Source organism: Macaca nemestrina, chromosome 3, assembly GCF_043159975.1.
Source record: "Macaca nemestrina isolate mMacNem1 chromosome 3, mMacNem.hap1, whole genome shotgun sequence".
In the NCBI taxonomy this organism is placed as follows: Eukaryota; Metazoa; Chordata; class Mammalia; order Primates; family Cercopithecidae; genus Macaca; species Macaca nemestrina.
This window is the reverse complement of record NC_092127.1, coordinates 23,364,869-23,389,224: the sequence shown is the minus strand read 5'-3', so window position 1 is coordinate 23,389,224 and position 24,356 is coordinate 23,364,869. Positions and strand designations below refer to the sequence as shown.

At 38.7% G+C, this 24,356-nt stretch overlaps 1 long non-coding RNA gene across 5 annotated transcripts in view; it reads left to right on the top strand.

The window, feature by feature from the left end:
• The first annotated feature begins 1,536 nt into the window (after nt 1-1,536).
• The window catches only part of LOC105466715 (uncharacterized), a 52,168-nt gene continuing 29,348 nt past the window's right edge, over nt 1,537-24,356 (top strand). For 2 of the 5 annotated variants that reach the window (XR_011620493.1, XR_011620490.1), the window contains exons 1-2: nt 1,537-4,562; nt 6,266-6,410. This is a non-coding gene — a long non-coding RNA (uncharacterized lncRNA). Of the gene's footprint in view, nt 4,563-6,265; nt 6,411-16,566; nt 17,201-24,356 lie in introns of those variants that run through there. The other 3 variants (XR_011620492.1, XR_978429.2, XR_011620491.1) reach the window with 3 other exon arrangements.

Below are 24,356 nucleotides of genomic sequence, written 5' to 3'. Positions count from 1 at the left end.
GTCAGACAAAATGCTACGTATTCAGTTTCGAGAGCACAGAATGATTTGACAAAATGATAGAAGGTTAGTTGAACAGTACTCAAGATGTGAAAGGGTGAATTATGCAAGTTTAATTAGGAGAATTGATGAACTGAATTTTTAAAGTTTTGTTTGCTATAATAAAAGGGGTGATGCACTGCCTAGAATTTAAATGTACTGACTCTGGAGTTGTACTGACCTGTGCTCAAATTTTAGAACTTCTACTTACAAGTTCCATTCTTTAGGGCAGGATGTATCCCAAAGCCTACATTTTCTTATTTGTAACATAAGGAACCAAATGGTAACTCCTTGGTTTTTAAAATGTTCTTTTTCATTTCACTATACTGTTTAGTTTTCTTTCTCTATATATTGAATCAATCTGGCTATATGTTAATCTATTAATCTATTTTTCAGTATTTTTTTAAAAATGAATACTTGCTTTCTTAATCTTTGTTATCATATGTTTCCTTTTTTTATTTTTTCCATAAGTATAAGTGTCTTTTTTTTTTTTTTTTTTTGAGACAAAGTCTTGCACTGTCTTCCGGGCTGGAATACAGTGGCGCAACCTCGGCTTACTGCAACCTCCTCTTCCTGGGTTCAAGTGATTCCCACGCCTAAGCTTCCCAAGTAGCTGGGATTACCGTCGCCTATCACCACATCCAGCTAATTTTTTGTATTTTTAGTAGAGACGGAGTTTCCTTATGTTAGCCAGGCTGGTATCAAACTCCTGACCTCATGATCCAGCTGCCTTAGCCTCCCAAAGTGCTGGGATTACAGGCATGAGCCACCACACCCAGCCTCCATGAGTATCTTTACTACTTCTTACCATGTAATTTTCCTGAATTTATTCTGCTTACAGTTTACTCATTTATTAGGTTAAATATTAAATTTGATTTTCCACATTTTTCTTTTGTAAGTATTAGCATTAATGATTGTATATTTTTGTCTAAATATTTTAGTTGGTTTCTTAAGTGTCATAGGTAGTATGTTAATTATCCATTTGTAAGCATTTTAAATTTCCATGTCAACTTCCTCTTTCCTTCATCAATTATTTTGACCTCATTTAAAACTCACAAACTTATAGATTCTTGTGAGTTATCTTTTAGTTTTTATTTGTAACTTACTTGGAAGACTGGTTACACTACATGGTTTATTTAATCCCAATTATTTGTTGCATCTTAATTATGGTCTAGAGAAATGTTTCTTCAAAGTTAATTTTGTTAAGGTAAGGGTTCTAATTTACAGGTCTAGAGTTGAGCCTCAGAATGTGCACATAGACACATATATGATAGCGCACAAGCAGCAAATATCACTGAATTGTTATAAAACTATATATCTGATAAAAGTATAGTATTTTCAATGCTAAGAGGTATAGGACTTAAAATGTATAGATCAAATTGGCTTAAAGAACCAGGATAACTTTCTCATGCTATTGAATCCAGTTTCCAAAAGAACGTGACTCCATATTTTGGGACACTTAGTTTTGTTTGTAAATACAAAACAATGAACAGAATTGAATTAGACTTCCTAATCTTGAATTAGACTTCCTAACAAAGTCTCTTTGGAACATATTTGTTATTCAGAAATCAAATTTGGGACTAGCAAAATGCTCTCTAAAAGAGAGAGTAATTATAGTTAAGAGAAAGCAAGAAAACATTATACAGTGCATTAACATAAGCAATATTCCCATCTTCACAACAATATCCATTGAGAAAAAAAAAGACATTTGTCTGCTGGTTCCTGATAAGAAGGGATGAACTGCTGCCTCCTTCTTCTCCTTCTTCTAAACACTGGAGATGCCACGGACCCATACAAGAAGTTGACAGGGCTTTGAGGAAAATGGCTGTGTTTCAGTCAGGAGTAGGCCAAGGTAGACATCTGGTACAGATGACACAGCGAGTTTGGAGTGCAGGTGCACAACTCTGTGCATTAGGTGATCACATTTATGTAGCCATTTAATGTAGCCTGTTTATGTGATCTCATATCTGGCTTTGAGCCATTATTATCTATGGGTAATATAACTGCATTGCTGACTCTGTAGATGGCAGAGAGATTAAAGCCATGTCCTAACTGCCCACAGTCCCTTGAGTGTTCTTTCAGCTACCCACCACTGTCTACCAGCTTCCCTTGGACCCCAGCTTGCATTGGAACCTGACAGTTGATGTAGTTGGCAGGACCCTGAGGTGAGTGAGCCCTAGGCCCCTGATTATCCCAGGTCAGCCATGTGGCCCCAGCATGGGTTATGACACCCAGTGGCTGCCATTCTGCTAGGATGGGCCCTGGCAGAAACATGGGCAGTGGTGAACGAGTCCCCAATGAGCATGGAGAAGGCGCTTAAGTACCTGGAAGCACAGAGCACCGAGAAGGAGCGCACCTTTGCTGGAAGAGTTGGATAGGCATTTTTGGCTATGCTACAGGAAGTGCACGCTGAGTCCCTGCAGAATGCAGCATAGTTAAGGGACCTCCAGGTGTAAGCAGAGCACCTGGAAGCCCAGCTACACAGCTTGGAATGTGAATTAAGGGCTGCCATTAGTGCAGGCCTGGGACCACCATCCTGGTCAGAGACCCCTGCTCGGTCTGATACCTAGGAGGAAGAACCTCTGTTGTGGGTTTGCCCAGTGGACCATCAGAAAATAGAGCATGGACAGCCATTGGGGACCCAGGGGCAGGCTCAGGGACCCTCTACTATGACAGGGCACATGTCATGCACTGCCTATACTCCAGTTGAGTTGCAGGAATTAGGTAAATAGTGTTGGCAGTGCTCAGGGGAAGCCCTACCAGATTCGATGCTTCATCTTTGGGATGAGGGAGCAACAGTATTGTATGCCTCTGAAACGGAAAAGTTGGCCTCCATTATGATCCATTCCTCCCTCCATCAATGATTGCAGGTGAACAGGAGGTTAGCACAGGGGCAAGGCAACTACATGCTAATTGAACGGCTGATGGCAGCCATACAAACAGTATGGAATGATGCCAGAGAAATACCAAAAATTGTGAGTAAATGGCAATTGTGTACAGATTTGGTGCAAGTAATTCAAGAGATGGGTATCCAGCAGGCTATGTTTAATCTGAGTACCTGAGGGCCAGATGATGAATGCTTTACCTCCCACATGAGGGACCTTGTGTTGGGCTCTGTGCTGACAAGCGCCTTTGGCTCTCTGGCCAGTGTCCTCACTCTATATGTGGGGCGCCACATACATGAGGTGACTACTGCCATGGTGGCCCTTGGGGAAGCAGAGGGCCATAGGCAGGAACAAGGACCCTGTGTCACAAAAAAGAGGAAGGTACCCCTTCAACAGGGGACGACCCAATGGGACAAAAAGGGGCCCCAGCAGAGATGTGGGCAAATGTGGATTGATTTGATTTTGGCTGGGGTTGACTGAGAGAAAATTGTTAAGCAACCCAATGAAGTGCTGTTAGCTTTGTGGAGGCAATTGTCTCTGGAGCAACAATTCTGGAAAATGCCCAAGAAGGAGAAGGGCAATGCTGCTCGACCCCGTCCCACCTGGATGCTCCAGCTCAAGGACTACTTGCAGACAGGTGGAGTTACAGAGCCTTTTGTGCTTGATTAGGGAACTGGCCAAGGTCCCCGGCTTTGGGGGACACCAGATGACCGGAGGCCACTTGTGGAATTAGCAATCCACTGGTCCCCCACCAATGTACAGTGGCTGCTGGCACTGGTAGACACTGGCATAGATTGTAGCCTCATCTGTGGGAAAGTGGGTAAGTTTCCAGGCAGGGCTGCATGCATAGACAGCTATGGAGAATGGTCAGTGAAAGTGAAACCTGTATCTTTGCACCTTGGCATTGGCTGCTTGGCTTCCTGCTTATACACTGTGTATGTCTCTCCTATACCTGAATACATTCTGTGGGTGGATGTATGCATCCCTGGGCCCAGGTCCTCCCACCACCCCGATGGGTTACTTCCACTCGTCAATGCTGCTTCCCAGGTGGGCATATGGAGAGAACTGAGACTATTAAGAAGTTACAGGAGGTGCAGATAGTGTGTAGCTCCCACAGCCCCTACAATTCTCCAGGATGGCTGGTCAGGAAGCCTGCTGTAACTTGGTGAATGATGGTGGATTATCAAGAACTAAGTAAAGCAATAACTTCTTTACACACAGCTGTACCATTGATTATGGATTTGATGGACTGATTGATGATGGAATTGTGACAGTACCACTATGTAGTGGACTTTGCCAGTGCATACTTCTCAATCAACATTGCTCCAGAGAGCCACGAACAATTTGCCTTTGCATGGGGAGGGTGACAGTGGACTTTCACAGTCGTGTCACAGGGCTATATGCATAGTCCCACCATATATCATCGTCTCATTGCCATGGATTTAGCCCCCTGGAAATGTCCAAAGGGGGTCCGTGTATTCCATTATATTGATATTATGTTAACTTCTGATTCTCTTGAAAATTTAGAAGTGGCAGCATCCCTCTTGTGACAACATTTGGCAGCATGCAGTTGGGCCATCAATGAATCCAAGGTCCAAGGGCCTGAATTGTCTGTTAAATTCTAGGAAGTTATCTGATCAGGTAAGACCAAAGCCATATCAGAGGCTATCATCCACAAAATTCAGGCATGTTTCTGGCCCGACCATGGTGAGGCAGCTACATACTTTTGTGGGCCTCTTGGGATATTGGTGGGCATTTGTGCCCCATTTGGCTCAGATGATAAAACTATTTTATCAGTTGACAAAAAAGGGAACTACCTGGGATTGAGACAATGAGGCTGAGATGGCTTTTCTACAGCCAAGTGGGCCACACAGCAAGTGCCGGTCCTATGAGTCATTGACCCAGGATGCCCATTTGAACTCAGTGTGCATGTAACTACAGATGGTTTTGGCTGGGACCTATGGCAGCACACGGAGCACTTTAGAACACCAGTAGGCTTTAGGTCCCAAGTTTGGAAGGGAGCTGAGCTCTGATATTCATTGACAGAGGAGTAATTAGCAGCTGCATATGCCACCCTTCAGGCTTGTGAGTGAGAGTGTGATGGGATGGGCTACAGTAGTTGTGTGGAAGACTTACCCAATGGAGGAGGTACATTCATAGATAACGACCCCCTGGACTGGGACGGCACAGACATCCACGTTAGCAGAGTTGGGTGCCTACTTAGAACAGCGGAGTGCCATGAGTGCGAGCTCCTTAGCAGCAGAATTATGAGAAGTCTTGGGATCTGTAGTTCTGATGTAAGATAAGGCCATGAGTCAGCCTGAGGTACCCTTAAATCCTGAGCTATCAACATCCAAAGAAGGTTGCCCCCATATTCCCGATAAGGCATGGTATATGGAAGGGTCCACCCGAGGTGTTACTGCTGCCTGGGCCACTGTTACGGTCCAACCTAGTACTGATACCATATGGTTTGATACTGGGTGTGGACAAAGGGGTTGAACTCAGGGAAGTGTGGACAGTGATCACCAAGGAGGAAACACCTATGGTAATCTGCACTGATTATAGAGGCCTGACCTTGTGGTTAACTACCTGGAAGTTACAAAATTGGTTAGTTGTCCACCCGCCCATTTGGGGCCAGGTCATGTGCAAGACCTATGGGAAATGGACCTCCAAAAAGATGTAACTATTTATCATGTGTCAGGCCATGTGCCTTTGGCTGCCCCCAGCAATGATGAGGCAGATGCCTTGGCCAGGGTTCGATGGATGGAGTCAGCACCTACATAAGATGTAGCCCTATGGCTGCATCGAATATTGGGTCATGCAAGGAGTAAATTAATGCAACATGTCAGTAAGAGCTGGGGTCTATCCTTGCCCATGCAAGATATCTAGGAGGCCTACTAGAAGCGCCCAGCCTGCGCACAGGCATACCCCAGATGGAGACAGCTGCCCAGTGTTACACAAGCGATGGTAGGGCAGATGCTCTTGACTAGATGGCAAACAAACTACATGGGGCTGCTGTCAAGGTCACAGGGGCATACGCATGTGCTGACGGCTGTAGACAGAGCCACTGGTCTGTTGTTTGCCTACCCTTGCAGGATGACTGACTAACAACATACCATTCGGGCCCTGCAAAACTTGTGTGCCCTCTACGGTCATCCCCTGACCATTGAAAGTGATAGGGGAACACATTTTGCTGGACAGCAGGTACAACAGTGGGCACAATGGATTGACATACAGTGGAAGTTCCATGTTCCATATAACCCACAAGCTGCTGGTATGATTGAGCGATATAATGGACTCCTGAAAACAGGTTATGCTTGCCTGTTACTTCCCTGTCTTTGCAGGGTAGAGTTCAAGGCTGGACCTGATGCTCCAAACTGAATGAACAGCCACAGAAAGGCAGCGTGGCCCCAATGGAGGCATTGCTAAACCAAGCCATTGCCCCCATCCAGTTACAGATACACACCAAGGATGACCTCCTCTGACCAGGTATGCGGATGAATGGTAGTCTGTTGTTGCCTGCCCCTATGCCACTATAGAGAGGGAGCAAAAAAGCTGGTTTTGGCTGTGGACCCTTCAAGTCCCCCATTGCTGATGGTTGTCTTTGTAACCCCCTGGGAAGAGGACCTCCAGTATGATTTACATGTCACTCTTTTTGTATTTAATATATGGCCTCTGTGATATGTTCCTTCTGGGGACATATGTATTGTCTGTGTGACTTATTATAAGCTCCTCAGTGACTTTGGCATGGATACAAGACCCAAAGGAAGCATGGGAATTGAGAAGGCGTGGTACCATCACCCAGTGCAGAAGCCCTTGGGGGCTGCATTGTTTTCCAGAGATGAAGAGAGGGCTTGTATTTTGCCTGAGGGGCATGATTTGCCCTTGATAGTACCTGTGCCTGCTTTGCAGTTTTGATCGTAGGTTGACATGCTCCAACAGCACTGTGGAATGAGCCCACACCTATGTTGAGGTGACCAATGTTTCCACCTGTTGGATCTGCACCGTTCTTTCAGTAGCAGCTGCAGACAGTGTACCCTGGCACATATATCCAGCTTCTGTGGAAAACTGGACATGGTTAGAGACTTGGGGTCCCATGGCTGAAGTATGGAAAATGACATGGCAAGCTTTGGATAGGGGTTGCCACAAAACCCATGGCATGCCCACTCCCTGGCTAACTCCTAACTCTATAATGGATGGGGCTGGTTGGTGGGAAAACACATGATGCCCCCACCACAGGTACCACAATTATAAAGCATCACTGGGGTAACATCACTGTGTGGTGGTTGCCTGGTGTAGCCTGCATAAATATAACATATGTCACCACACCAAATGTATGATGAAATAGGCAGCCTCATCAAGCTGGACCCCAGTGGATTTTGTGCCCCCTGGGAGTATGTGGGTCAGTGGAGACATGGGATGGTCATATTTGCCAGCTAACTGGACTGGCTGCTGTACCTGGGGATGGCCTTATGTTCCTGCCACTGTTATGCCCACATTGCCTAGAAACATACATAACTGGGAGGTGCTACCTTCCTCGTTTCTGCGAGTGCAATGAGCTCCCTGGTGGCTCTACCCCTTAGCATTACATATCTCTGCAGCAGGTATCATAACTGTAGAAATGCAAGTTACAGCACTTGGGGAGCACACTGCTTGAGCGCTGAATTACACCTGAGTTGCCCTCCTTCTATTGACAGATGAGGTTGATCAAACCAGGAGGGTGGTACTGCAGACCCAGATGGTCCTAGACATATTAACTGCTGCCCAAGGTGGCATCTGGCATCTGTGCTCTTTTGGGGATGCAATGTTGTACCTTCATCTCTGACAATCAACAAAACATTAACAGCAGCTTTGCAGGAAGTTTCCCAGGAAATCAAGACAATTGAGAACCTTACTGAAGAGTATAGGCCAGAGCCTAATAATTATGGGCAGCATAGCAGGGAATATTAGTAGTGAATTGTTGCTCTCTGTGTTGCTGCTATGGCCTATGGGTCCAGGGTTCTGCCCTGTGGGCACGTCTCTCCACTAGGAGGACTCCCTTGGGCTAGTGGGTAGAGTGTAAGGAAAACGATTGTGTTTCAGTCAGGAGTATACTGAGGCTGACATCCAGTACAGCAAGACACAGCAGATTTGGAGTGCAGGCGCACAACCCCATGCATTATGTAATCATATTTATGTAGCCATTTAATGTAAACTGCTTATGTGAGCTCATATCTGGCTTTGAGCCATTATTGTCTGTGAGTGATATAACTGCACTGCTGACTCTGTAGTGGGGGAAGAGAATAAAGCCATGTTGCAACTGCCTGTGGTTCCTTGAGCATTCTTTCACCTACCTGCCACCATCCACCAGCATTTGTTCTACCCCAGCTCATGTTGAAACCTGACAAGGGCTGAAAAACCTGGCATACAATCTCCGAGAATTACAAGAAGTAGTTGGGTCACACGTAAGGGAAGAAATTGAGTCAAAAAGCAAAAGAGGGTGAAATGTCACAGTGAAAAACATTGTGTACAAGAAGATTTTAGTAAAAGCATTTTCCCAAGCATGCATTGGGAAAAGCATTGCCTGCTGAAACATCATTTGCCTGCTGTTTTGGGGAAAAACCATGAAATAGCAATCAGCACCCTGGTGCTGACAGAGTGTGGAAACAAAATCAAGGTGACTCTGTGAATAAACAGGGTGAACAAATATCAGTTTTAGGGAGAGTTTTAGGGAGACCAATAGTTTTGCTGAGCTGAGCATTCTCTCCTCCACAGTGGACTTTTCTTATTTTTTCTTTCTTTCTTTGTTTTTTCTTTTTTCTTTTTCTTTTTTTTTTTTTTTTTCTTTGAGACAGAGTCTCGCTTTGTTGCCCATGCTGGAGGTCTGTGGTGCTATCTCTGCTCACTGCAGGCTCCGCCTCCTGGGTTCATGTCATTCTCCTGCCTCAGCCTCCCAAGTACCTGGGACTACAGGTGCATGCCACCATGCCCAGCTAATTTTTTGTATTTTTTTTTTAGTAGAGACGGGCTTTCACCATGTTGGCCAGCATGGTCTTGATCCCCTGACGTCGTGATCTGTCCACCTCGACCTCCCAAAGTGCTGGGATTACAGGCAAGAGCCACCATACCTGGCCCACAGTGGACTTAAGATCTGAAAATGGGCAGGTCCAATTCTATCTTTTAATACCAGGGTTTGTGGTCTGCCTCTGGTTTGCTTCTTACACCACACTTAAAGGAGGAGTATGAACTTTGTGTTGGCATCTCCCTGTACATAGATACGTCTAACAGTAGAAACTCAAAGAAATGCAAAGAAACATCTGAGGCCTTCAGTTCCCATAACAGAAGACAAAAGGGCTAATTAACTGATACCAGATCATGCCAGATTATAAATAATTTTGTTGGCATTCTTGTGATATTGGGAAAGATTTTCTTTCCTCCTAATTTCTCCACTTACTCCCTGTTAGCTTCTTCAAATCTTATAAAGGTCTTATCTATGATCTTTACATTTTATTTCCTGTGTTTTAATTTGTACATATAAAATGACTCTCCTATAGCTATAAACATCTTACAGGCTCTTCTTTCTAATAAAGTCCTCTGTACATTCTATATTTCTCTTGAAATAATGTGGTCCTATCTTAATATTTCATTTTATCACTAAATTTTTTGAAAGAGGAAAGAGGAGTCAACATGGAATTCGGTACTACATCATTTTAAGAAATCTGGTTTTCATTCTCCAATGCAGATATATAACCCAAAAGCCTTCTAGTTACCGAGTCCTACAGAAAACTTATTTGAGTGTTTTTACTAGTGTAAAAAGACATCAGTATTTTTAAAGCTTTCTCATTTCTTATTTTGATTATAGTGCTTTCACTTTATACTCTTTTTCTAACAGACTTTCCTATCCTCTTTGTGAGATATTCTTTAATGCTGGAGGGCTTTTAAAATATATTTTTTATCCTTGGACTACTAGTCTACCTACTAACCTGCACAATATTTTCCAGGTATCTTGACTCAGATCTCATCTAAAATTCATGATGCATGTACAAATTCTCATCTCCAACTCAAATCTCTTTAGTGAGCTTCAGATTCCTATTTATAATCCTGTCCTAAACAACTTCCATCACTGCCCCATATGCACTTCAAATTCAATAGGTTCATATCCAGTTGCATTATTTATTTAATCTCCCCTTCTCTGCAGTATGACGCACTGGTCTTTCCCCTACAGTATCTATCTCAAAAAAAATGATTCCCTTTTCATGTGGTCACGCTAGCCACCCAGAATTTTTCATGAATTTCTTCATCTCTTTGACCTCCCTGCATTAAAATGAGTACCAGATCTTTTCACTTATATTTTATTTAATGTCAAGTAAATACCATTTCTACTCTCTATATGTCACTGCCTGACTTTAAGTTTTCATTATCTTTTACCTAAAAACTTTCATATTGTCTATCTCCAATCCTTCTACCCTGTTCTTATTTGAAAGATCTAGTAAGTTAATTTTTCTAAAACAAACAATTGATCATATTAATCTCATTTTTAAAGTTCTTTAGTACATTAAGAAACAAAAATTGTTAAGGATGACAACACAAAGCTCTTCAGGATCATCCCCTTTCTATTCTCTTTGTCATGTTTCAGAAACAGAGTGCTTATCCTCTCCACACTTTTCTAGTTTTTAATTCAGTGATTTACTTTAATATTTAAGCATGGTGACTGTGAGGCAACTGTTAGGGTTCAGCCTACTTGATGGAGAACTCTGTCTCTCTGTCCCTCATATAATCTAATCATATTGTATTGAAAGTACATCTTCCACTTGGTGGCTCAGGCAGTGAGCAGTTATGAAATATATTTGTCATAGTCTTACTTTTCATTTCATATCTTCAAGTAGCTCTTTCGACCAATGGTCTAAACTATAACGGCTTAATTTTATAAAGCTTTTATACTAATTTAATGTAATTGAAATGGAAGTGTTTTACATTTTCCAAATGCAAATAAATGGTAAAACTGCTGTATACAAAATGATTTTAACTATTCCGTTAAGAAAGAAGCTTGCAAATATTCTTTCATGTTCATAACTCTCCTATAATTATGTATTTTTAAATTTTTATTTGTTAGCTGAATAAAGGTTGTGCTTATAATTATTTTGAAATACGGCAACAGTTCATTGGAATGTCGATAATGCATTTTAATTTTAAATAAGCACAGATTTCTTATACTATATATTTGACATTTTAATGTTGTCCTTCTCCACCTGAGGACTAGGATTTCCTGCAAGTTTAGGTGTACCAAGTTACTGGATAAACGTGGTACATTTTCTGAAAGCATCAATTTTACACAAAAAAAATTGGGAAAAGTTTATATTAAATGTTTCTCAATTTTACTTTACTAGAATAAAACATTCAAATGCATTTTAAAAACCCATAGTGAGACTTTAAAAGAATTTTTTTTTTTTTGAAACAGAGTCTTACTCTGTCGCTTAGACTGGAATGCAGTGGCGTGATCTTGGCTCACTGCAACCTCTGCCTCCCAGATTCAAGTGATTCTCCTGCCTCCACCTCCCGAGTAGCTGAGACAACAGGAGCGTGACACCATGTCTGGCTAATTTTTATAGTTTTAATAGAGAAGGGTTTCACAATATTGGCAAGGCTGGTCTGGAACTCCTGACCTTGTGATCCACCCACCTTGGACTCCCAAAATGCTCATATAGGCATGAGCCACTGTGTCCGGCCATTTAAAAGAAATTTCTTACTTACATTGGACATTTCAAACCACACACCAAGACATGAGGCAAATATTGACTTATTTCTGATATTGAGCTTATTTCAATTGAAAATATTTCAGAAAGACAGTTTGCTATAGAGAAATTATTTTAGTCTTTGCTCAGGCATGTTGGTAAGTTTAATTTTATGTTTTCTTAATGGAGGAATATGCAGTGATAAGAAATAAGGGATTGTTTTTCTAATATTTGACTCAAATTTCAGATTTGGCTTTGAATTTAGAGAAAATGATCCCACATATTAATTGTAACTTTCTATAAAAGAAAAGACTACATGTCAATCTATTATAAGAAGACAAAATAAATTGAATTTCTGGCATCTGAGCCTCCATTTATGAAACTACCTTTGCAAAAATTGTAACAGTGAGAAAAATTATGACATTGAAATAGATGTTACCTAAGTGACTCCATCTTGCCTTTGACCTTCAAATTGTCCTTAGGTAGGGCATAGGCTGATTTAACTATAGGAGGAATTTAATTTATAATGTAACTGAAACAAAGTTAACAACCCTTTCCTGAAACAAACCCCTCCTTTCCTAAGGACCTGATCACCTTTGTAAAACTAACAACTAAGCCAAAAGGTTAACAATTACGGTTCAGGAATCAAGCAGCCAGAGGCTACAAGATTCCTAACCTCCCCAATTGCTCCTATGGATAACATCACTATTGTAAAACCTAAGATTGGTGTTTGAGGTATTTTTCAGGCCCTGCCTTCTGATGGACCAGTGCCAAACTATCTTTAAAACCCTAGACTCAGGCCGGGCACAGTGACTCATGCCTGTAATCCCAGCTCTTTGGGAGACCGAGGCAGGAGGATTACCTGAGGTTGGGACCTCAAGACCAGTCTGACCAACATGGAGAAACCCCTTCTCTACCAAAAATACAACAATTAGCCAGGTGTGGTTGTGCATGCCTGTAATCCCAGCTACTTGGGAGGCTGAGGCAGGAGAATCGCTTGAACATGGGAGGTGGAGGTTGCAGTGAGCTGAGATCGCACCATTGCACTCCAGCCTGGGTGACAGAGTGAGACACCATCTCAAAAAAAAAAAAAAAAAAAAAAAAAAAAACTAGAAAAACCCTAGACTCCAAATTTTCTGAGAGACGGATTACAGTAATAAAACTCTTGTCTCCTGTTTAGCTGGCTCCACATGTATTAAATTCTCTATTGCAATTCCGTTGCCTTGATAATTCATCTCTATGTGGGCAGCAGGCAAGAAGAACCCATTGGGTGGTTACATTTATGGCTCTTATATTAGGCAAGTTATAATATTGTCATATATCTAATCTAACATTCTACTTGATACATATATTCTCTTTATATCCTCCCTAAAACTTAATCTTCTACATTTCACAAGTGACATTTTGGTGATGAAAATCACTAATTTTAGTTATGTCTGTCCATATTGAATTGATAGAAAATTATTTTTCAATTTAATTACAAAAGCACCCTTTGGTCACATTCATTTTTCAGTTCTAGTTTAGTCTACATTCCCACAGAAATTTACAAACATCCCTATTCTATATCAGGTATTCTAGAGCTTTTTACAAAGTTGCCATTTCTTTCTTGATATTTTCTTATCTAAATAACTCCAGTCACTTCAGCTATTTTACATGTGAACCACTCTGAATCTTTTTAATGATTCAACATATTTTCCTTTTTATGTGCTTTAGATTGGCAAAAACTCTTAAATTACAACACCTGATATGAACATGAGTATCAGAATATGGTTTAACTACTAAAGATTAGAGTTTATATAAGATTTTTCTCCTTCTCTCTCATATGTTGAAAAATACGATTACAACCTTGGTCTCAGTTCAGAGTAGTTATCCTTTAATGTTCTTATACATCCATTTTTATTTACTTTAATGGCTTTTTCCCTCATCTATGATTCGTAAAATAGTCCATTTGTAAGTTGACTTAATATAATTTAGATTGCCATAGTAGACAATTAATTGACTGAGTTCCAAATTAAAGTGCCAGAAAAAAATGGAAGCTTTAGTAATTTTAGATTGTTCTACACTAAACCTAGCAATTAAAAATAATTGCTACATTTTCTATTTTTTTGTTATTGTTACTCAGTCCAGATGTGTCTGAGCTTCTGCCCTGTTAAAATAAAAAGGAGAAAAAATACATTACTTCTAATTATTACAGAGATTAAAGTAATTAAAATGGTCTGATTTAGGTAAAATTAGGTTTCTAGTTTTTTTAAGTTTGGTTCTACATACTTTCAAAATGTCTCAAAAAGATTTCATTTCAAAAGAGTTAGTTTTGACCAAAATCTGTGGTCACTAATTTCCAGTCAAAACTAAATTTTCATCACTAAAAGTGTTCAAGCAGAAGTAGAACATCTGTGGACCCTACTGTAGATGAGATTTCAGCATCAATCTGGGGGAAAGCAGGACCTATTGGAGGTTTGAAAAGTTAGGTTTTAACTGTTATATACTAACTTAGGTCCATATCTTAGCACAAAATAACCAGTCAAATAACAGTTACCTTTAATGAATAAATTGGTGAGTGAAGGCTCTCATTTTGAAGTCACCAAAAAGAAATTAAAACAAGTTATTTGGGTATAACCTGTGCCAGCTATTTTCTTCAGTTCTGGAACTTCCCTTAGGTATAAAATTTATTAGAAGTTTAGATATAGGAAGTTTTACATTTTCCTTTAAAACACAAACAGCTTGAATAGGATAGGATGAAAATTCCATATGTAGTCCTTAATAATAACATATAAATCATAAATATTAACTTAGGTGTTGAATGCATATTTCTATTTCTTTTAAAGTGTTTATTTCACAACACAGAATGTCTGTAATATTCCCCATGCTTGAATGTCATCCATATGTGTTGTGTGGCTTTTTCATGTGTTGAAATTTTCTTAATATCTGTGTTTTCTTTAAAGCGTTTTGATCATACCATTCTTGAACTAGCTACTGCCAATTCTTGCATTTTTAAAACTTCGTATGTATGCAGAAGGTAGAAATAAGTGCCTAAAGCTGAAATGAAAGAACATAAAATTCTAGATATAAATGTTTGAAATGAAAACTAATCAGGTCCTTTAATCAAACATTTATTAAGTTCCAATATAGGTCTTCCACTCAGTGGCACACTAGATCCAAGTGCTTACCATAAGTTTCCATGCCAGAAATGGGTGTGACTCAGGTGTCATTTGTCCATTCACTTTGGTTTTGAAATATGTATACATATATATATGCTTTTGACACAGCTTTTTATTCCAGTCAAACTGATGATTACTTTATCCATATTTATTTTGGGAGCTGAAGGAAAAGTTAAACTTTTGTCTTACTTAAGTCATTTTTTTAAAGGGAGAGAGGTCTCTTAGAAATTTATGGCTGCATTTTAACATGCTTGGTTATAATAATGACAAATAATTACAACAATATGTATTATGTCCTTTAATCTTCCTAGCAAATCTATAAATTTGGTATTGGTATTATCCCAGTTTTGTAGACAAGGAAGAAGGACAGAGAATTTAAAAACACACTCAACGTTTCACAGCTAAGTGGTAGGAAAGGCTTTGAGTGAGTCTGTTATGGGGGGAACCAGCCCCCAATGTTTCAACATGGGTTCTTTCTATTTTCCCTGTCAGCCTGTCTGAGAAATAAAGAGAAAGAGTACAAAGAGAGGCATTTTACAGCTGGGCTACCAGGAATGACATCACATATCAGTAGGTCCATAATGCTCCCTGAGCTACAAAACTAGCAAGTTTTTATTAGGAATTTTAAAAGGGGAGGGGGTGTATGAACAGGGAGTAAGTCGCAAAGACCAAATGATTCAAAGGGTAATAAAGATCACAAGGCAAAGGACAAAATCAGAATTGCCAATGAGGGTCTATGTCCCGCTGTGCACATATTGTCTTCATAGACATCTTAACAGAAAACAGGATTTGAGAGCAGAGAACCAGTCTGACCAAAATTTACCAGGCTGGAATTTCCCAATCCTAGTAAGCCTGAGGGTACTGCAGGAGACCAGGGTATATTTCAGTTCTTATTTCAACCGCATAAGACAGACAATCTCAGAGCAGCCATTTACAGACCTCCCCCCAAGAATGCGTTCCTTCCCCAGGGTATTCCTTGCTGGGGAAAGAATTCTGCAATATCTCTCCTACTTGCACATCTGTTTATAGGCTCTCTGCAAGAAGAAAACTATGGCTCTATTCTGCCTGACCCTGCAGGCAGTGAGACTTTATGGTTATCTTCCCTTATTCCCTGAAAAATCACTGTTAATGTGTTCTTTTCAAGGTGCACTGATTTCATATTGTTCAAACACACATGTTTTACAATAAATTTGTACAATAGTGGTCCTGAGGTGACGTACATTCTCAGTGTACGAAGATAATGGGATTAAGAGATTAAAGACAGGCATAAGAAATCATAAGAGTATTATTAGGAAAGTGATAAATGTCCATGAAATATTCACAATTTTTGTTAAGAGATTGCAGTAAAGACAGGCGGAAGAAATTATAGAAGTATTTATTTTGGGAACTGATAGATGTCAATGAAATCTTCACAATTTATGTCCTTCTGCCTTGGTTCCAGCCGGTCCTTCAGTTCAAGGTCCCTGACTTCCCATAACAGTCTGTCTCACTCAAGATCTGAGCACTTAATCACTATAGCATGCTTATAATAAATATGCTAAGTTACCTATTATTAATGGCAATTTTCTTATTGTATTTTTTATAAATGTTTTCTAATTTATCATCATTTATGAAACAGATATTCAAGTGTATTTTGAAACTGGTAAATGAAAAATTTGAAAGCTGCAGAGAAATGGCAACAATGTTAAGTTCAGACTGTACAATTATTATATGTATATTATTTTACTTTCATTAAATCCCCTCATGTCTTTGTTTTCTTCTTCTTTTTTTTTTCAGATGGAGATTTGCTCTTGTTGCCCAGGCTGGAGTGCAATGGCACAATCTTGGCTCACCGCAACCTCTACCTCCTGGGTTCAAGTGATTCTCTTGCCTCAGCCTCCCAAGTAACTGGGATTACAGGCATGTACCACCACGCCCAGCTAATTTTATATTTTTAGTAGAGAAGGGATTTCTCCATGTTGGTCAGGCTCATCTCAAGCTCCCAACTTCAGGTGATCCACCTGCCTCGGCCTCCCAAAATGCTGGGATTATAGGCGTGAGCAACTGTGCCCGGCCTTGATTTTTTTTTTTTAGTTGTAGTTAAAGAGTAATTTCAATTTAACAATGCCTTGGTTGGATTTTTGAGATTTTAGGTGGAGCTTCTCATTTTCTAGTTTTGTTCCACAATCATGTCTTTCTCTGAAATTCCTCCATATCACATTAAAAAATTAACTTAATGCAGATAACATGGGAAAATCCTTCAGGTGCTGGAAATAGATTCAATTGAAGATTTAAATTTAATTTTGTTTTTCACATCTTGAGCTAATTTATAGAATGTGAATTCAATCACTTTGCTTAGTTATGCTTTGAACTCAAATATAGATATTTCTAAAATATTTTTCTGCTCTAAATATAATTGTTTCTTAACATAAATTGCTACTTTTTATTAATAAAAAAATATGCTTAAATAATTAGCCAAAACCTTAATAGACACCTCACCAAACAAGATATACAGATGTCAAATAAGTATGTATGACAATGTTCCACATCATCTTTCTTCTGGGAAATGCAAATTAAAACACACTGAGGCATCACTACACAACTCTTAGAAAGGCCAAAACCCAGAACACTGACACCAGTGCTGGTGAGGATGTGGAACAACAGAAATTTAACCATTACTGTTGGGAATGAAAAATGGTAGAGCCACTTTGAAATATGGTTTGGTGGTTTCTTACAAAACTAAACATATTCCTACCATATAATAACAGCAATCATGCTTCTTGGTATTTACTCAAAGGAGTTGAAAATTTATATCCACCCAGAGCCTGCACATGAATGTTTACAGCAGCTTTATTCATCATTGTCTATCTCGGAAGCAATGATCATGTCCTTCAGTAGGTGAAAGGTAAATAAACTGTGGTACAGCCAGACAATGGTTATTTTTCAGTGCTAAAAAGAAATGAGCTATCAAGCCATTAAGTGATATGGAGGGATTATAAATGCATATTATTATGTAAAATAAGCTAATCTGCAAAGGCTACATGCTGTATGCTTCCCATAATATGACATTCTAGAAAAGGCAAAACCAGGGTGACATTAAAATGATCAAGGGTTACCAGAGATTGGGGGAGAAGGGGAGGAATGGGCAGAGAATAGAACATTTTTTAGAAAAGCGAAAATGTATAATATTACAATTGTAGATAAATGTCATTATCAATTTGTTCAAACTCATATAGAAAGTACACCACCAAGAGTGAACCCTAATGTAAATGATGGACTCGGAATGCTAATGATGTGTCTGTCAATGTAGGTTCATCAGTTGAAAAAAATGTGCCACTCTGGCGGAGGACACTGATACGGGGGAGTCTGTATGTATGTAAGAAATCTTTGTACCTTCTGCTCAGTTTTCCTGTGAACCTAAAAGTGCTTTAAAAAAATAAAATTTATTAAAGTGAAAAAGAGGAAGTTAAAAAATACATTTAAAAATATACTGGATCTATTGTAGAGTTATAAAAATGACAGAAAAAGTGGGTAGGAAACATTGGGTATAAAAAATATTTACATCCGGATGAGAAAGAAGAAGAGTGTGTCAAATGTCAGAAAGGGAATCCAGAAATGGTGACTGGAGGAAGGGCAAAATGCAAGCCTTTCCCATTGCTGGCAGATAATGAAGAGAAATAAGATCACACAGAAAGTGGCCGGACACAGTGGCTCGTGCATGTAATCCCAGCACTGCGTGAGGCCAAGGAAGCAGGGATCCCCTGAGGTCAGGAGTTTGAGACCAGCCTGACAAACATGGTGAAACCTCGTCTCTACTAAAAATACAAAAAAATTAGCCAGACGTGGTGGTGGGCGCCTGTGATACCAGCTATTTGGGAGGCTGAGGCACGAGAATTCCTTGAACTCAGGAGGCAGAGGTTGCAGTGATCACGTCATTGCACTCAAGCCTGGGTGACAAGAGCTAAACTCTGTCTCAAAAAACAAAACAAAACAAAGCAAAACAAAAACAAAAGGAAAACACAGAAAGTGAACTATTTTACAACTTATTTGTATTTATTGTCATTTACTATATTTGATTGATAATTAGTAATTATGCTTATATAAAAACATGGTAGAAAACTTCTTGTAATAATTTGTTTAAAATATTTTATATTTTTAATTATAAATCAAAATCTGCACCAGCCAGGATTTTAATACAAATTGTTTTCTAAGTCATGTTATAAACGTGAAAAATTTATAACATATCAAAATATTCTTATATAAAGAAAATAGATTGATGAAAGAATAGCAAACATTCAATATCCATCTGGCACTACATTTGTTAATTTTGTCCTCTCACCAAATTGTTCAATAAAGGATATGAAGAGGATGACAGAAACACCTAAAATAATTTGCTTCAAGGAAACGTAAAATATTTGAGGTAAAGGAAAAGTAGAATAAAAATAATATATTAATTAGGTCTCTACATATTCTTCAAAATTATTGAAAATTAAGATATACAGATATTTTCCATCCTTCTATTAATTATATTTTACAATAGCTTTAGCCTATTAAGATTATTATATAAACATTTTAATAAAAAATATTTTTGAACAAAATTTGTTTAGCACCACGGAGGAATAAATCTAATCATTACAAACAGCTAATCTTTAAAAAATTGTACATTAGAGAAAAATTTTTCAAAGTAAAAAATTATTGAGGCAGCATTAATTTAGAATATATAGATGAGGAAGCCAAATTACAATATATTGAATCGTTATTTATTCTAATTATATTATGAACATTGCAGAAAATGTGGTGTATCTGATTATTTTCGTGCACCAAGCATATAAAGACAATCCTCAGAAGAAAGTAGAATAACAGAACTATTAGTATTTGAAATTATAGCATTCTTGAAATTCTGGAAACACAGAATCAAGATTAAAAAATTAACTATGAATCATCTCATAATATACTATATGTGTATACATTATTATAATTGTTCATTTTTAGGCAGATTGTATTAACAATATAAATGCATACTATGTAAAATGAGAAAAACTGTGAAGAATACATACATAAAATTATTCAAACTTATTAGTAATAAACAGAATGCTCAATACATGATAGGGGCATGTCAAAATTATGTGGAGCTAGTTTGAAGAAGCTTCCAATGGCCAAATCTGAAAAATAATTGAGCAACAACAATAGTAATAGATTGTAACCATGGGAAAAATAAATATTCATAAGTCTGTGCTGATATATATAAATAATTGAATGAATAAATAAATGGGAGTGAAAGAATTGTTCTTCCCTGCAGTAGAATTCTGATCAAAAATGAAAAAGAAATGATGAAAATATAAAATCAACACTTTGTGAACATTACCCTATTATTTGCTGTAGGCAAGAATTATCAGTAGATGCTAAACTTAATGAATAGAAGTATGATTAAAAATAGGTTAATTGCATAGTTTCAAATAATCTCCCAAGAAAATATGCATTAATTACAAAGGAAAAAATCATACTGGAGAAACTTGTCAGATTCCACCTTAACCAAATGATCGATGTTAAATTTACTGTGGAAATATTAATATGATACCTTGCTTGATATTGTGCACTGAGAGGAACATGATGTTATACGTGTGGTATCTGCACAATCGGAATTTATTCACAATAAAAACCAAACTCAAATTTAGAGACATCTACAGAATAACTGGACAGTATCGTTTAAATGTGTCAAAATTATGGAAGACAAATCTCTTCCGGATTGGAGGCGATTAAGGAGACATGAAGCAAAATGCATTGTGGGACTGCACCTGAAAAAGGACATTAGTAGTATAACCTGTAGGTTGAATAAAGTTTGCAGATTAGTTAATACTACTGCCCCAACATTAATTTTGTGTTTTCACAATTGCATTATGATTTTATAAAGTATTAATATTTGGGGAAGCTAAGTGAGTTTAAGTATGCAATGAGCTATGTTTGTAATCATGCTACTCTACTCCAGCCTGGGTGAAAGAGACCCTGAATATATATATATATATGTGTGTGTACATATATATATGTGTGTGTGTGTATATATATATATGTGTATATATAATATATATAATTTTTGGAAAGTTAAATTACAATATGATGCCAGATGTAATATATGAATAAGTGCTTTTTGGTTTAGAGGGGAAGAAGAGGTTGTTACACTCTAATATTTGAGGAGAGCATCAAGTTCAAATTGAGTTTCCTGAGTAGGATTGAAGTTATCCTAAATGTGAATGCAAAATAAGATGGTTTGGAAGATCACATTAGAGACTCAGACATATTTAGAAAACTTTCAGTAGTCTGTTCAGGTATAAATACTTTTTTTTTTTTGAGGCAGAATTTCATTCTTGTCATCCAGACTGGAGTGCAATGGCGCAATCTCGGCTCACTGCAATCCCTACCTCCTGGGTTCAAGAAATTCTCCTGCCTCAGGCTCCTGAATAGCTAAGATTACAGGTGCCCGCCACCATGCCCAGCTAATTTTTTTTTTTTTTTTTTTTTTTGTATTTTTAGTAGAGACAGGGTTTCATCATGTTGGCCAGGCTGGTCTTGAACTTCTGACCTCAGGTGATGCACCCGCCTCAGCCTCTCAAAGTGCTGGGATTACAAGCGTGAGCCACCGCGCCTGGCCAAATATTTTTTGAAATAATAGTTACAATACATTCATATATAACTTTCATGAAATTACCATTACCTATTTATTTATTCTTAGAAAATCATTTTATATCCTATATATAACCAAACATATATACGCATATATATGAGACTCACATATTTAGAAAACTTTGAGTAGGCCGGGCGCGGTGGCTCAAGCCTGTAATCCCAGCACTTTGGGAGGCCGAGACGGGCGGATCACGAGGTCAAGAGATCGAGACCATCCTGGCTAACACGGTGAAACCCCGTCTCTACTAAAAAATACAAAAAACTAGCCGGGCGAGGTGGCGAGCGCCTGTAGTCCCAGCTACTCGGGAGGCTGAGGCAGGAGAATGGCGGGAACCCAGGAAGCGGAGCTTGCAGTGAGCTGAGATCCGGCCACAGCACTCCAGCCTGGGCGACAGAGCGAGACTCCGTCTCAAAAAAAAAGAGAAAAAAAAAAAAAAGAAAGAAAACTTTGAGTAGCCCATTCAAGTAGAAATGAATATTTTTTGAAATAATAATTATAATACATTCATATGTAATTTATCATGAAATTACTATTATCCATTTATTTATCCTTAGAAAATCATTTTATCTTCACAATAACTTCATTAGACTTTTTCTATCATTTTATTCACTTTTATGAATGAGAAACAGGCCTTTAAAGATGATGTAAATTGTCAGAGATAAAGTGGTGGAGCCAGTTGGTCTGACTCTAGAGCCTTATTTCCCTAAAAAGAAGAGATGCTCTACTAGAGATTAAAGTTGTTTTTTTCCTGATCTAGGGAGATGTGTACCAGAGAGGACAAATCTCCCCAGAGACATGGAAGGAATTTATATTGTGAATGCTTCATAAGTAATCATGCTTCTTTGTCAGAGTTGGATGGTAATCATGCTCCAGTGTTTGTGGGTTATTTTTAAAAAGCTACCAGAACTCTTTATATAAAAAACGCCCCTTGCTTCTGTGGCCTTAGCTCACTTGGAAGCAATCAAACTGAACAATAGTCTAGGCAGACAAAGTAATCAGTTCTTCTGTGTTTAAGGACCTGAAATGAGGGTGCCTGAATGTGGAGAGGGAATGGAGAATTGAAAAGTAGTTGAATCTCTGGGTAAAATTATGGGCCAAACCTGGACACTTCTAGATCCCACTTCAAGGAAACAATAGAAACTGAGAGTCAGAGGAGTGTATATCCAAGGGAAGAATTTATAAGTTCAATTTTAGATATTTTGAAAGTAAGAGTCACTTAAGCCATCCTAATTTAGGTGTTAGGTAAAACTATTTTATCCCCAGAAAGTGATTTGGGATTTGGATACAGGTTTGGCAGGTCATCAGTAGATTAACAAGTAGTATATTAGCAAGCATAATACAGATTTTAGCAGACACAATCCAGTTGATACAATCTGATCTGTAAACTCAGTGAAGTCCTAGCAATCAATACAATCTTATTCTTCATGAAAGTTCATGTGGCAATAACACATAGCCAGATTATTGAAAGGACTCAGAAGATTAAAAGATAACTCACAAAACTCCACAGAAAATTCTATGATAAAGCTTTGAGAAAGGTAAAGATACAGTACAGCAGGAAAAAGAATTGTAGTCAACCATAGCAATGTCTGCAAACTTTCAGGTGCAGATCCCAGGGCTCTTTCTCATCACATAGAATAACTTTGTCTTTAGATAGTTACACATCAAGATATGTGTGAGATATCTTGGTCTCAGGGCAACCCAAACCTGCCTTTCACAGATAAGCTCTGAATTTTTTTTTTTTTTTTTTTTTTTTGAGACAGAGTCTCACTCTGTTGCCTAGGCTGGAGTGCAGTGGCATGATGTCAGCTCACTGCAACCTTGCCTCCCTTATTCAAGCAATTCTCCTGTCTCAGCCTCCCGAGCAGCTGGTACTACAGTCATGAGCTATCATGCCAAGTTCTTTTTTTTTTTTTTTCTTTTTTTTTTGTATTTTTGGTAGAGACAGGGTTTCACCATGTTAGCCAGACTGGTCTCGAACTCCTGACCTCAAATGATCCACCCACCTCGGCCTGCCAAAGTGCTGGGATTACAGGCGTGAGCCACTGCGCCCGGCCAAACTCTGACCTTTAAAACTCTATTTTATTGATACTTGTTGATATTTCCCTTCTCTGGAACACTTTCTCTCTACTATCCAATCCCATTCTCTCCACGTTATCTTAGCTCTGCTGCCCTGAGCAGTCGAATGCACTATCTGCAAATATTTGCGGATAGTTCTGAAATCTTTGTGTATATCACTTCAGAACTTTTTGGTCTTCCTGAGGTCGTTAGCTACTCCCTGTGAGGTCTGTCCTTTGATGACACTTACACTCAAGTTGGAGTCTGCAAAGAATTTTCCTCTGAATGACTCAGTTTCACTGCTCTACTGCAGACCCAATCACCGTATTCAGGGTAGAGCCATAATGTTTCTGCCAGGCATGTTTGTTATTTCTGACTTCTGTGATTGTAGGATCCATCATTACCACTCTCGTTCCCTTGATTTAAAAACCCTCTGCTCCTGCCATCTTTGGGAGTGACTTGCTACTTTCAAGCCATGTTTTCAGGTGGAGTTTCTATGACAGCATTTGAAGATGTCATCCAAGTTTGCTGTTCGTTTTAATTTAGGTGTCCTAGTTGTTTTATCTGGTGTTTAGTAGAAGAAGGTGGAAGAAAGGTTGAAAATGAAACGTCTGCATTCTCCTGCCATAACCTGAACCACCAACTCAGTCAAATTGGGTAACACATACTGCCCTAGGGATTTACACATTGCATCACGGTGTTCAAAATTATTTGATAAAATTGTGTATCATTAAAAGTGATTTTTAGTCTATGATTAGATTTTATTTCTAAAGGGCTTTATTTTATTAATATAAATTGGACTTTAAACAAAGTATGCTTTTAATGAATGTAAATATTTTAAAACAAAGTAAAA